The sequence below is a fragment of the Ranitomeya variabilis genome, chromosome 1 (assembly GCF_051348905.1).
Source record: "Ranitomeya variabilis isolate aRanVar5 chromosome 1, aRanVar5.hap1, whole genome shotgun sequence".
Taxonomy (NCBI): Eukaryota; Metazoa; Chordata; class Amphibia; order Anura; family Dendrobatidae; genus Ranitomeya; species Ranitomeya variabilis.
In genome coordinates this window covers 1,147,867,132-1,147,880,122 of record NC_135232.1, presented here as the reverse complement: position 1 = coordinate 1,147,880,122, position 12,991 = coordinate 1,147,867,132, and positions in this window count along the sequence as shown.

The window sequence follows — 12,991 nt, the reverse complement described above, 5'->3', positions numbered from 1 at the left end:
CACCATTATCGTGAGTGATGGGTCATTCCCGTTAGACTCTGATTTATTATTGGCCAGTGTAAATGGGCCTTAAAGTAAAGTAGTCTGTTAATCCAAAATTCTATAAAACATGTAATTCCACCATAGATTGTGACACTGATCCTCATTACTGGAGACGTGAGGTACATTTCATGATTTCTGGCCGTGAGTCACTGTATCAGGATTTGCAGGAATCGCTGCTCTTACAAGGACTTTACTGCGTTACGACCCATTAGCAAAGGTAGAAAGAATGCTGTACAGCTAATACTAAACCAACAGATTACATACTGAAGTGGCTGTCCTACAAGTGATCATCTGAGAGGCATTCACAGAGAACAAAGGCGAAGGCTTGGTGGCTTTAGTCAATCCATCACCGAGGCATGAAATGTGTTGGCACTGGATCTATTTGGAGAGATGCCACCTTGTTAACGTTACCCTGAACACAGATTTGTGGCTACGTGACAGACTAAAGATGAGAGTAAGCAAATGACGGAAAGTCTCTGAAAGTGTCAGAAGACAAAGAAGACGTGGCATATGAGGCATCACGCCCAGATAGGTAACTAATGACACGATCCAAACAAATAATCCCAAAGCCATGTAATCCTGATAATCCACCCCCTCCGACTCCTCATTTTAATGATTATTACACACGTGTTGCTGTCAATAAAGAGTCATTACTGGGATTAGAGAGGCGAATTATCAACTCCTGATGTTATGAACATTGAACGTGGCAGTATGATACTAGGCCACAGAATGAAGAGTGTACCCAGTCTGTACATCCATCTATGTAGTCATGTCCATATGTGACAACGATGAATGTCCATGTCGTTATAGAGGTTTTATTAGTGGCAGTACATACTGTATGCGAATTACCCTACAACCATTAGACTGCTTATAGATAGACACATAGAGCATGAAAATCTCCCAAAGCCGGCCACCAGAAAATAACTAGATTAATGATGCTGGTCTAGCACCTCTAACCACAGGCATAAACTGGAAAGCTAAGATGGGTCAGACTTAATATTACATGGCAACCACTCAGACGAACTTCCAACCATGCAGTGCATGGACATGAGAGTAATCCAACTGCTGGAGATCATGTTCCTGTGAGCGCCTCTGTTCTGGTTCATAGACCTTCTCTAAGATGTCCATGTGAAAATGGGTTGTCTTCATGATGTGCTATCTAGAGACAGTTGATGGATCACAAGTGGCATCTAGGCTGGTAAATGGAAACTATGAAATTGGGGCCATATTCATATGAGCTTTTGAGATTTATAAGCTGGACATAGACATTTTCTAAATGCATCCAGTCCAATCAGTGAGCAGTGTCAAGAGTCGAGGTGATAAATATGGGTCTCTTCCTATGGAAAGAGGTGTTGATCAATACCTACAGACTTCACTTACAACCTCTGCAATGCCTATGATGTATCATAAAATCATTTTCACTGTATTTCTGCAGGGTTTGCCATCATGGCAAACTCTTTCCAAATGTTCTCATATGACATGTCCTGTAAGAGCCGAAGTGGAGAAACTCGGTCAAAGAGTCGATCTTGTTCTGGTGGACCCAACCATTCATCTGCATGTAACTTGAATGTCCTCTTTATTTTACCTAGCTGATTGGGTGAACCCATAGCCAATCACAATTATGGCCCTTTGAGACAAGTAGAGGTGAGCCGATTGATTCGAGGGACTCAGATGGTCAGTAGTAAATGGTGACTAGATGGGAGGACCGCAAATCTCTTACCTTTCAGCTCGACTTTTGACTTGCCAGGGCTAGTGCTACGTTATGTCACACAGATGATGTTGTGCCAGCCCTGACAAATCAAAAGTCTCTCCTGGGACACCGGAAGGTAAGAGATTCCTGGACGCTGTACCGGAGTCTTCTGAATCGATTAACTCATCTCTAGAAAGAACCCTTTAAGTCTGAAGTTATTTTCCCAATGTTAAAAACTGAAGCAACGCCATTACTTCTCCAAGAGTAGCCTCTGCTGAGGTTGTGTCATGCATATTACCATTCATGGAAAGGAGAATCATCTTAATTCCCAATCGTTGAGGTGCTTGGCCATTAGCCACCTCCAATAATCCAGTGAGATAAAAGTTCTCATTTGGAAGAAATGCATTAAACAATATTTTGAGCAGACCCCTGCTACGGGAGGATAAATGAACCTCAGAGGCTTTCAATAACCTCTTCATCTTTTGTGCTTTTAGCTGCCATGAGAAGCAAATGAAGGAAAATTACAAGATTCCTCTGGATGCTTGTGTGGAGACACCAACATTTCCATTTCTGTCCCTATGGAGACTATTTAAAGGAAGCCTTAGAAGAGCTTAGAGATGACCTCACCCCTCGGAGAAGGACATTAACTGCTGGGAGTAATGCATATTTGACACTATTGTAATTAATCTTTAATTAGAACTACTTATACAGAACATAGTTTATAAATGCCGGTAATCCTCAAGTTTAGACAAAGTCCTTCCATCAGCCTAATCTCCACACGTTCGGGACGTGGCAGCACTTGTCCAAGCTCTCAAGTGCATTACACGTCTCTTTTATTTAGACCTGAAAAGTGCTCATCTGTTTGGGAGATAGAAAAACACTTTGAAGGGTAACGGCGGGCTTCTCGCTGGGGGGGCTGTAAAGACAAAATCCTTTCTAATTGTTTACGCTATTGTTATTAGAAGAAACATTTGACTTCTTGGAGGATATAATGAAGTCCTTATTTGGTGTGATGGTCGGCGTCGATGATTCTAGTCATTTTGCTACAATTGGGAAGGTTGTAACTCCATGTTATGATGGCCCACAATACGAATTCAGAAAGAGCTGAAGACCAGGATCTGGGAGATTTTCAACCTTCTGAATGACTATTAAGAACTTTGAGAATTTGATGTTTGGCAAAAGATATTCCTTCTGAAGATGGAGGGGAGATTTCACAGAAACACTTGTCTGATATCCTTTGCTCATCATGAGTTATGACGGCATTGTTCATATGCTTCATACAATTATCTGCTCATGTAAATGAACCCTTTAAGGACAGTCCCTGTCCATATATCATAGGTCTTCTTGAATAAAGGCACTTTTTTATCCTTTACTTTTGGTGGAAGAGCTGCAACCACAGAGACCTCCAGCTGTGGAGCGGTCACAATGACTTTTTCACTGTCTCGGAGGAGCAGAAGCAGAATTCTTGCAATGCTATATAGAAGGATCAAGCATCACATCGAGACTTAATGGGAACATGTCTGTAGGATTAACCTTACTAAGTCGTCTAAAGGCCATGTAGGTCATAGGAAGCTGAAAAAAATGACACCTGACGTCTTATTCCTGAGAAATCCATGATTTTCTGCATATATAAATGAGCTGTTCAGATCTTTGGGCTGGACATAGATCTCTCTGAGAATCTGCCTCCAGAGATTATTTTTTATGAAAGAGTTTGTTACCAGTGAATTGTCTCAGCTGTTCTGTTTTGACCACTCCCATCTGGTATGTATGCTTGCCACTGGCACTTGAGAGTTACCAGTGATAGTTTTTCCACTTCTTGGTTCAAATAGAAAGTTCAGTACTTGTAAATGCTTTTTTTTGCCAGACAAGAGTCTTTCAATTCTGGTTTGAGGGATTTTCATCCATTCTTCCTTGGAGAATTCCTCCAGTTTTGTTAGATAAATGGGGTGTCTTTCATCCTCTGCTATTTTGAAGTCCAGCCACAGAGTTTCAATGATGTTCAGATCAAGCGACTGTGAGGGCCATTGTAAAAACTTCAGCTTGTGCCATTTGAGGTCATCTGTTGTGGATTGTGAAGTGTGTTTAGGATCAATATCAATTTGTAGAAGACATCCTCTATTCACCTTCAGCTTTTTTTTTACAGATGGTGATATGTTTGCATCTAGAATTTGTTAAAATTTGATTGAATCCATTCTTCCCTCTACCCGTGAAATGTTTCCCGTGCCATCAGCTGCAACACAACCCCAAAGCCTGATGTTCTTTTCCTGAAATCTTGCTCCCTTTTTCTCCACACATACCTTTGATCATTGTAGCCAAAGAGTTCTATTTTATCCTCATCGGTCCACAGAACTTGTTTCAAAAGTGCATCAGGCTTGTTTAGATGTTCTTTTACATACTTCTGACTCTAAATTTTATGGTGAGGAAGCAGGAGAGGTTTTCATTTGAAGACTCTTCCATGAAGGTCAAATTTCTGTAGGTGTCTATGAACAGTAGAACAATATTCCACAACTCCAAAGTCTGCTAAATCTTTCTGAAGGTCTTTTGCAATCAATCGGGGGTTCTGATTTGCCTCTCTAGCAATCCTTTGAGCAGCTCTCTCACAGATTTTTTTTCTTGGTCTTCCAGACCGTATCTTGACCTCCAATGTTCCTGGTAACTGCCATTTCTTAATTGAACGGAGGAAAGGGAAACTTGAAAACATTTTGCTATCTTCCTATAACCTTCTCCTGCTTTGTGGGCCTCCACCATTTTCATTTTCAGAGTGCTAGGCAGCTGCTTATAAGAACCCATGGCTGCTATTTTTGGCACAAGGTTGGACGAGGCTGGGGTTTTGTAAAGCTAGAAAATTTGCATCCCCTGGCCTTTCCTAACGATGATAGTGAACAAGTCATAACCATAACAGGCTAATTAAGGTCTGAAACCTTGATCACAAATCTCCAAGTGTGCCCAAACTTTTGCATCTGCCCATTTTCATTTTTGTAATTTTTAAAATGAAAAAAATAATAATAATTACAATATATATTTATATGTTTTGCCTAATATACAAAAGAAATGTGTCATCTGTAACTTTAGCCCTTTTAGAGATCAATTCATCTTCAGCTTGCTTCACTGTTCACAATAACAGTAATTTTGACTAGGGATGCACAAACCTTTACATGCCACTGTATTACCAAGTTGATTATTTTCATATGTGCTATTGACTTATTAATTAAAAATTAAATTTATGGTTACTCTTTACATCCTCGGAGGCTCAGATGATCTTTTAAGAAGTGATAATCTCAGAATAACACATTGTTCTTTAAAATAAAAAATAATAATAATTTTAAAAAAAGACACAGACACAGTCCGGCCGACTTTATGATGGCTGGTGGTCCTAGAGGTTAAACGTCTACTTATAAGATAATAGCTGCTTTTCTTTCAGTAAATGTATTCATGATCTTAGAATACAAAGTTTATCTAATAGAAAAAAACTTATATAACTAAAAACAATATTTCTTGATGTAAACCTGAGAAAAGAGATTGGTCAAAACTAGCAGCTTCGAAAGTTGGGTAGGCGATGGTCATAATGGGATTTCTAAAAAAGAAGTGGAGCCTGCCGAGAACGTCTCGAATGTCAGTGAGAATAGGTCTTTTCTATATTTACTGTGAATGACATCAGTAGCTCCTCACACGAGCCAAGTTGTATTTTACATTAAGTGCTTCTGTAGACCCCTCTGCACAATCCATTTATACACGTCCAAGCTGCACGTCCACGATATATGTTGCTGCTTCCAGATGTCCGACCTCATTATCAGTGCACAGAAGAGAAGTCCAGCTCTGGAGGTCTGAACTTGTCTTTTGCTTGTGCTGTTTGTGGTTGTTTGGTTTATGTGAAAGTCATTAAGTCCCTTTCATCATCGCGGCTCTTCGAAGATTTTTGACGTCCAGTGGAAAAAAAAAGGAAACATTATTTTTAAACTTGGGAGCAGTAATGTAAAACCAAGAAAAAAAAAATCAAAAGGAAGAAGGTGCTAAGTCTTTTAAAACAAGAATTGGCCAGGGTCGTCCGTGTCTGTCTTTGTGCTTAAAAGTACAAGAGCAGCTTCTGTACAGAAATATGGAGCCCTTCTTGTCTCCGAGGATTAGATCTTCCACGAAAGGTGGATATGAACATTTCCATGAACTATTTCTGCATGTCGAGATCCTGAATGGAAATTTTGGTGCCCTTCTCACGGAGTTTATAGTCGATTTTTCTGCAAAATAAAAACATTGAAAACAACCTATTATATTTTTTGCCGGTGGAGTGGACAGGCAATAGGGTCGTTCTTGAGTAATTGGTCTTAAAACCACATTCTGTTTTCTGAAGGCAAAAAGACACAAAAGTTCCCAGTCGCTGTAGTAGATTGACTTCCACCACATTTACAACTTTCAACATCAGTTGATGGATTGTCTCAACTCTCGAATGAAGTGATACCACTGTGTCAGATGATCATCAACCTTGAGGCAAGTGAGTATGAAGGAAAAAATTGGTCCATGGAAAAATCTGTCACTTTATATACAGGCATCAAATGCATCTTGTGAAAAAAGATCTTGAAATTGAAACCGTGAGTCTGCAACCTGTTTGTCTCAGACTAAAGTTGGGAGCAGAGTGTAAAACATGCTCCTGTTCTTCACCCGGTGACCCCACAAAGAAGACTCGACGTTACTGATTGGGTTTCTAATTTGTACTCCTCATCGTGTTCACCAGTCACAAATGGAGAGCCTCCAACAGAGATCTGGGTCAGAATTGGTCGAGTATAACTGTCCTGGTAGAATTATTGAAGACAGAACCAGAGTTTGGGAAATTCACTGTATTGTACGAAAGTGCAAAATTACAGACGTCAAGGCAATAGGCAAAATCTAAGGTATCACGTGCAAAAGCGCAATGACGGGATATATTCATTTTGATGCAATGTCTGAAAGAAAACAGATACTAAATTAGTACTTCCTGGATGAGCTTAAACCCTGATGACATCATGAGAAGCAGCACAGGAGTAGGCATCATGGTGACTAGAAGCAGAGCACAGCCACAGAGAGATCTGTAGTACGTACAGTCCTGGCAGGCATTATGGACTTTTGCATTTGCAATCATTAATATATGTTTGGCGCGTGCATGCAAACCAGCAGTAGACACAGGCAGAAGGGGTCCCTGTGCAAGAACAATATATGGGCCCTCTGCAGTCCAATAGCTCCTCATAATGCAAAATTCCACCTGTTATGGAGGTGGCAGCGGCTTCCTTACCGCTTCGGTCATTGTGCACCAATGTCCACCCCTGAATCAAATATTTACCGACCATTGTCTTCTGTCGTTTCCAAAGCTGCTGTGACTGTCTGGATAGTTGCAGCATTTGCAGTGGGACCAGATTCCACTTTTTCAATGTGAGCCTGTGTCACTCAGGTCAAGAATCTCATAGACTCACTGTAAGAGAAGAAGTAATGATCCATGGTGAGATCCGACAAGAGTGTTGCCATTACACTATGGAATAGGAGCAGCGTGAGAAATGGCAGAAGACAGGTACCGGTAAGTATTGAATGCACATCCTAGACAGACATTAGTAATAGTGAAATAAAAACCCCTCCAGAATGGACTTTCAACAGTAAGAATGGCTAAACCATTAATGCCTTTCATTCTTAGCTGGAAAGCCTTGACAATGCTCATCACGTATAAGACATGCCAAAGACCAGAGAACCACATGTAGCTCCCAATTTAAGCAAACCAGTTAGACTATGACCCAGCAGTAATGGAAGCCTAAGACACTGGATGAGTTCTTCATTAGTTCTTGGTTAATTTATTGTGCATTTCTAAATGGGTTTTGGATATTTTTCTTTGGGATATTTCATGTTACATTGTTTCCATAGTAGACAGGTTGGACGGGTCCATCGATGCCATGTTGGGCATGATGTTAGACAAGCTAGGCACCCATTTACAGATCCTTGTTGAAAAGTACTTGCCCTTACAGTGCCGAGTGTTATGATCTGGTGGCCTAGGAGCAGCATGAGACGTACTCTGGAGAAGGTGGTATCTGTACTGACCGCAGACCCTGAACTTAACACCGCAACTAGAAGTAGCCGTGGGATGTACCTACCAATCCTAGACACCTCGACACAGCCGGAGGACTAATTAACCCTATAGATAGAAAAGGGAAAACTATCTTGCCTCAGAGAAAATCCCCAAAGGATAGACAGCCCCCCACAAATATTGACTGTGAGAGGAGAGGAAAAAACATACACAGACTGAAAACAGGATTTAGCAAAAGAGGCCAATCTAGCTAAATAGGAAGGATAGGACAGAGAACTATGCTGTCAGTATTAAAATACTAGAAAATATCCACCACAGAAAATACAAAAACTCCACATCTGACTAAAGACATGGAGGGTATACCTGCCTCTCCAGAGATTCCAGCTTGGCTGCATAAATCCTTACACAGATTAAGCTGGACAAGAAAAAACATGAAATACACTGAACAATAAGGCCCACAACATGTGGGCTGCAAAAACAAGCAGAACTTATCTTTGTTGAAATGAACAGCAAGCAGGAGAGACCAGGAAGGGATGTGAATCCTCCAGAAACAATGAACAACTGGCACTGACTAAAGGGTGAAGCCAGACTAAATGGCCCAGTCCGAAGTGGACACACCTGATGACTGCTGTGAAGGACAGACAGCAGCGCTACCACTTATAACCACCGGAGGGAGCCCAAGAGCAGAATTCACAACAGCCGAGCTGCATATAGTACTCTGAATGATTGGATATGTGGTGGCAAAACTGGCTCTTGCTAAAGAGCATGGTCAATAGCATTTCATACTCATCCGGTCTCCTTAAGGAGAGCCAGACCCCCACGCTCCTCTCAAGTCATTATCAAGGGCATCTCATTCAGCTAGTCACACCACATTCAGCACTGATGAAGGGAGGTACCCCGAAAAATCAGTCTCTAGATGGGTTTCTGGGGAGACTTCAAGCTCTACTCATAGATAGAGTGTCTACCTTCAATAGTTCCGTTTCTTCCAAGAAAAAACTAATTTGCAAGTTTTTCTCATAGATCACTGCCCATAAGACTCCATACCAAGCTGACCTTCTTCATGAATATCCTTTTTGAATGACATGACAATTCCAAGGGTTTTCAGCTTTTCAGAATGAGTTGATATTTTGCAGTTTTTTTTGTTTTATGCCAATACTTTACAAGCGAAGCTCTTCCATCATGGGCCATCTGAGAAGAAAGTGTGTTGTCTAAATGTGGATACGCTGGTAAATGTTTCACGTCTGTACCACATCCTCTTACCAGAAATGTTGAATGTTTAGAAGATCAGGTCAGATCATCATTGGCAGGTCATCACAGAGTAGAATGCGATTGCAGACCCTTCGGGTCTAAGATTCCCGGTGGTTAAAGTTTATCGAAACCACAAGCCATAACATTCTTCAAAGACCCCATGGTCTCATTTAACTGGTATCCACTGGCTTGGATTTCTGTCTTAAGAGGACTTGCCTAAAGGGGATCCTCTTCTTCTTCTTGATGTCTGTTTTAGATCTGTGAGGTTGATTATTGTTTGTTGGAGATGGAACAAACAGGAACAGATGTCCTCTTAGAAGACGTAAAGCAGTGATCCATAAACCTAAACATACTGTATTATAAGCGCTATGGAAACCACAAAATGTAATCAAGTCTATGATATCAATACTCACATTATACAGCATCTCCAAAAACATGGAGCAAGTCAAGCAAAAAGCAGTAAGAAGAAACGAGGAAAACTGATCTTGTCTCCGACAGTAAATGCATTAGCAAACAACAGGTAATGGTATATGGAGAAAAGCTTTCTGGATGATTCCAGCACAAATCAGGACCAGGACAGGGCAGAGCGCACACTGGGGAGTGCACTGGGAACAGGACAGGGCTGAGTGCACACAGGGAGGTGTAAAAGGACCAAGACTGGGCAGAGCGCACACAGGGAGGGCACCAGAACTGGGACTGGGCAGAACATACACAAGGAGGTGTACCAGGACCAAGATTGGGCAGAGCACACACAGGGATGGCACCAGGACTGGGACTGGGCAGAACACACAAGGAGGTGTCCCGGGACCATAACAGGGCAGTGCGCACACAGGGAGGTGTATCAGGATCAGGACAGGGCTGAGTACACACATGGAGGTGCGCCAGGACCAAGACAGAGAAGAGCAGAGCGCACAAGGTAGGTGCAGCAGGACCTGAATACAAGGGATGTCCGAAGCGATACCAACAGGCAGCAAACAGACAAGCAAATGATCATCAGGCACTCATCCCAAGCAGGAGGCAGCCTGAAGTACTCGGTGGTGGCCACCATGACAGGACGGAGCTTCTCGATCATGACCCTCCTGTGGTATGAAGCGTAGGGAAAGCGTGCGGCCGGGACCCAATGTGCCTGCGTGGGCAGCAAACCCTCTGAGGACCCGGAAGTGCCAAGGAGACGCAGCGTGGGACCCGCATAGAGCATCGGCGAGGAGTAGCAGCACCGGGTGGCCGTAACTGTAAGCAATAAATGTAGAGCAGAAAATGGGGTAAATCTCGACAACGCTTCACTCAGTTAGTGCATATAAGTATCTCCTGTCTCAGTTGAATGGCCACCAAGGTCTCCCGATCTGACCCCCTTAGACTTCTATGTTTGGGGTCATCTGAAGGCAATTGTCTATGCTGTGAAGATGCGAGATGTGCAGCATCTGAAACAGTGGATACTGGAAGCCTGTGCTAGCATTTCTTCTGCGGTGTTGCTATCAGTGTGTCAAGAGTGGAGAAGAGGGTTGCATTGACAATGCAACACAATGGGCAGCACTTTGAACACATTTTATAAGTGGTCATTAATTTGTAAATAACTCTTGAAAGAATAAAGTTATGTTAAAACCAAGCACACCATTGTTTTTCTTGTGAAATTCTCAATAAGTTTGATGTGTCACATGACCCTCTTCCCATTGGAAAAAATAAAGTTGGATCCAAAATGGCCGACTTCAAAATGGCCGCCATGGTCACCACACATCTTGAAAAGCTTCCCCCCTCCCATATACTAATGTGCTACAAACAGGAAGATGATATCACCAACAATTCCCATTTTATTTAGGTGTATCCACATAAATGGTCCGCCCTGTATTCTTGTACATAGGACCCGTATTATAGTAGCTATATTCTTGTACATAGGAGCAGTATTATAGTAGTTATATTCTTCTATATGGGGGAAGTATTATAGTAGTTATATTCTTGTACATAGGAGCATATTATAGTAGCTATATTCTTGTACATAGGGAGCAGTATTATAGTAGCTATATTCTTGTATATAGGAGCAGTATTATAGTAGTTATAGTCTTCTACATAGGGGCAGTATTATAGTAGTTATATTCTTGTACATAGGAGCAGTATTATAGTAGTTATATTCTTGTACATAGGGAGCAGTATTATAGTAGTTATATTCTTGTACATAGGAGCAGTATTATAGTAGTTATATTCTTGTACATAGGGGCAGTATTATAGTAGATATATTCTTGTACATAGGGGCAGTATTATAGTAGTTATATTCTTGTATATAGGAGCAGTATTATAGTAGATATATTCTTGTACATAGGAGCAGTATTATAGTAGTTATATTCTTGTATATAGGAGCAGTATTATAGTAGTTATATTCTTGTACATAGGGGCAGTATTATAGTAGATATATTCTTGTACATAGGGGCAGTATTATAGTATTTATATTCTTGTACATAGGAGCAGTATTATAGTAGTTATATTCTTGTACATAGGAGTATTATAGTAGTTATATTCTTGTACATAGGAGCAGTATTATAGTAGTTATATTCCTGTATATAGGAGACAGTATTATAGTAGTTATATTCTTGTACATAGGGGCAGTATTATAGTAGTTATATTCTTGTACATAGGGGCAGTATTATAGTAGTTATATTCTTGTACATAGGAGCAGTATTATAGTAGTTATATTCTTGTACATAGGAGCAGTATTATAGTAGCTACATTCTTGTACATAGGGGGCAGTATTATAGTAGTTATATTCTTGTCCTTTGAGGGCATTACACTCGTGCAGGCCACATTTAACCGTTGTTGTGAGTTTGCCAGGACCAGATGTTTCACAGTTCAGTGAAGGAGACCATCATTCACAGATAAACTCTTTACTGAGCGGTAGCTTGATACGGAGTATATACAAGGGATATCGGGTGAAAAGTCTTATGAATGTTTCTTTTGCAACTTGAAGCATTTTCCACACAGTCTACCTCTTTAGTAGTATACTAGAGGGCTCTTTAAGTCCGATATGTATCCCCACTTTATCTTTTTCACTACCGTCCTGATCAACAAGTGCTTTCCACTACTGGCGTCTGCTCGGGACCCTTCACTAGTTCCCTTTACTATGTCCTGTTTAGTCCTGTTACCTTTAGTGTTGTAAGCTTGGGGTCTCGCGGCTAGGTGTACTCTCCTAGGACCGTCTCAGGAAGGTTATTTTTTCTCTCTCTGTCTCTTTTCCTCAGGATCTCGCTATACCTTCTCTTTGGTCTCCTCTCATCTTGGGTCACCTTCAAATGTGGCACTGTACACCTTGGACCTTGTGGCCAATGCTTTTCGCACTCCAGGCCCTATTTGCCATCCTATCAGTAAACAGTCACCTTCCCTTACACTAACCCATCCCACTGTGGACTAGTCCCAAACATTAACTCTGTTCCCATAGACAAACTGCACATAGCTTTCACACATCACAATAAATAACACATACAAATATCATTAATGCATAACACATGACATTTTACATTACGCTTTACATAACACTAAGAACAGGAATGTGACCGCGGCAGTCCACCTCCTTACTCATATCTACTTACAACAGTATAAGAATAAGGAGAAAAAAAAAGATCTATTATTTTAAGTTCTAAAACTGGGCTCAGAATGGTCTGCCCTTTTCCTTCCATGTTATACAGCTCAAACATTAGGCATCGGTGAGTAAGGTTCTTCCATGTTGTGAAGGTATCCATCTATAGGGTGATAGGTGGGAAATTCAGATGATTTCTTCACTGTATTGGAACGGTTTTTGTACCATTGATGATAGAGTCCACTGTGTTTTCAACAATAGACATGTTAAGTATTCTTAATATGTAAAGTGACTCATAAGTTCTAGAGATGAGTGAACTTGTTCGGAAAACGGTCGCCGAATCCAAATGTGCCATATTTGTGCTGAATTTATGTTTGGCAATCGTTTTCCAAACATATTCGCTCATTCAACT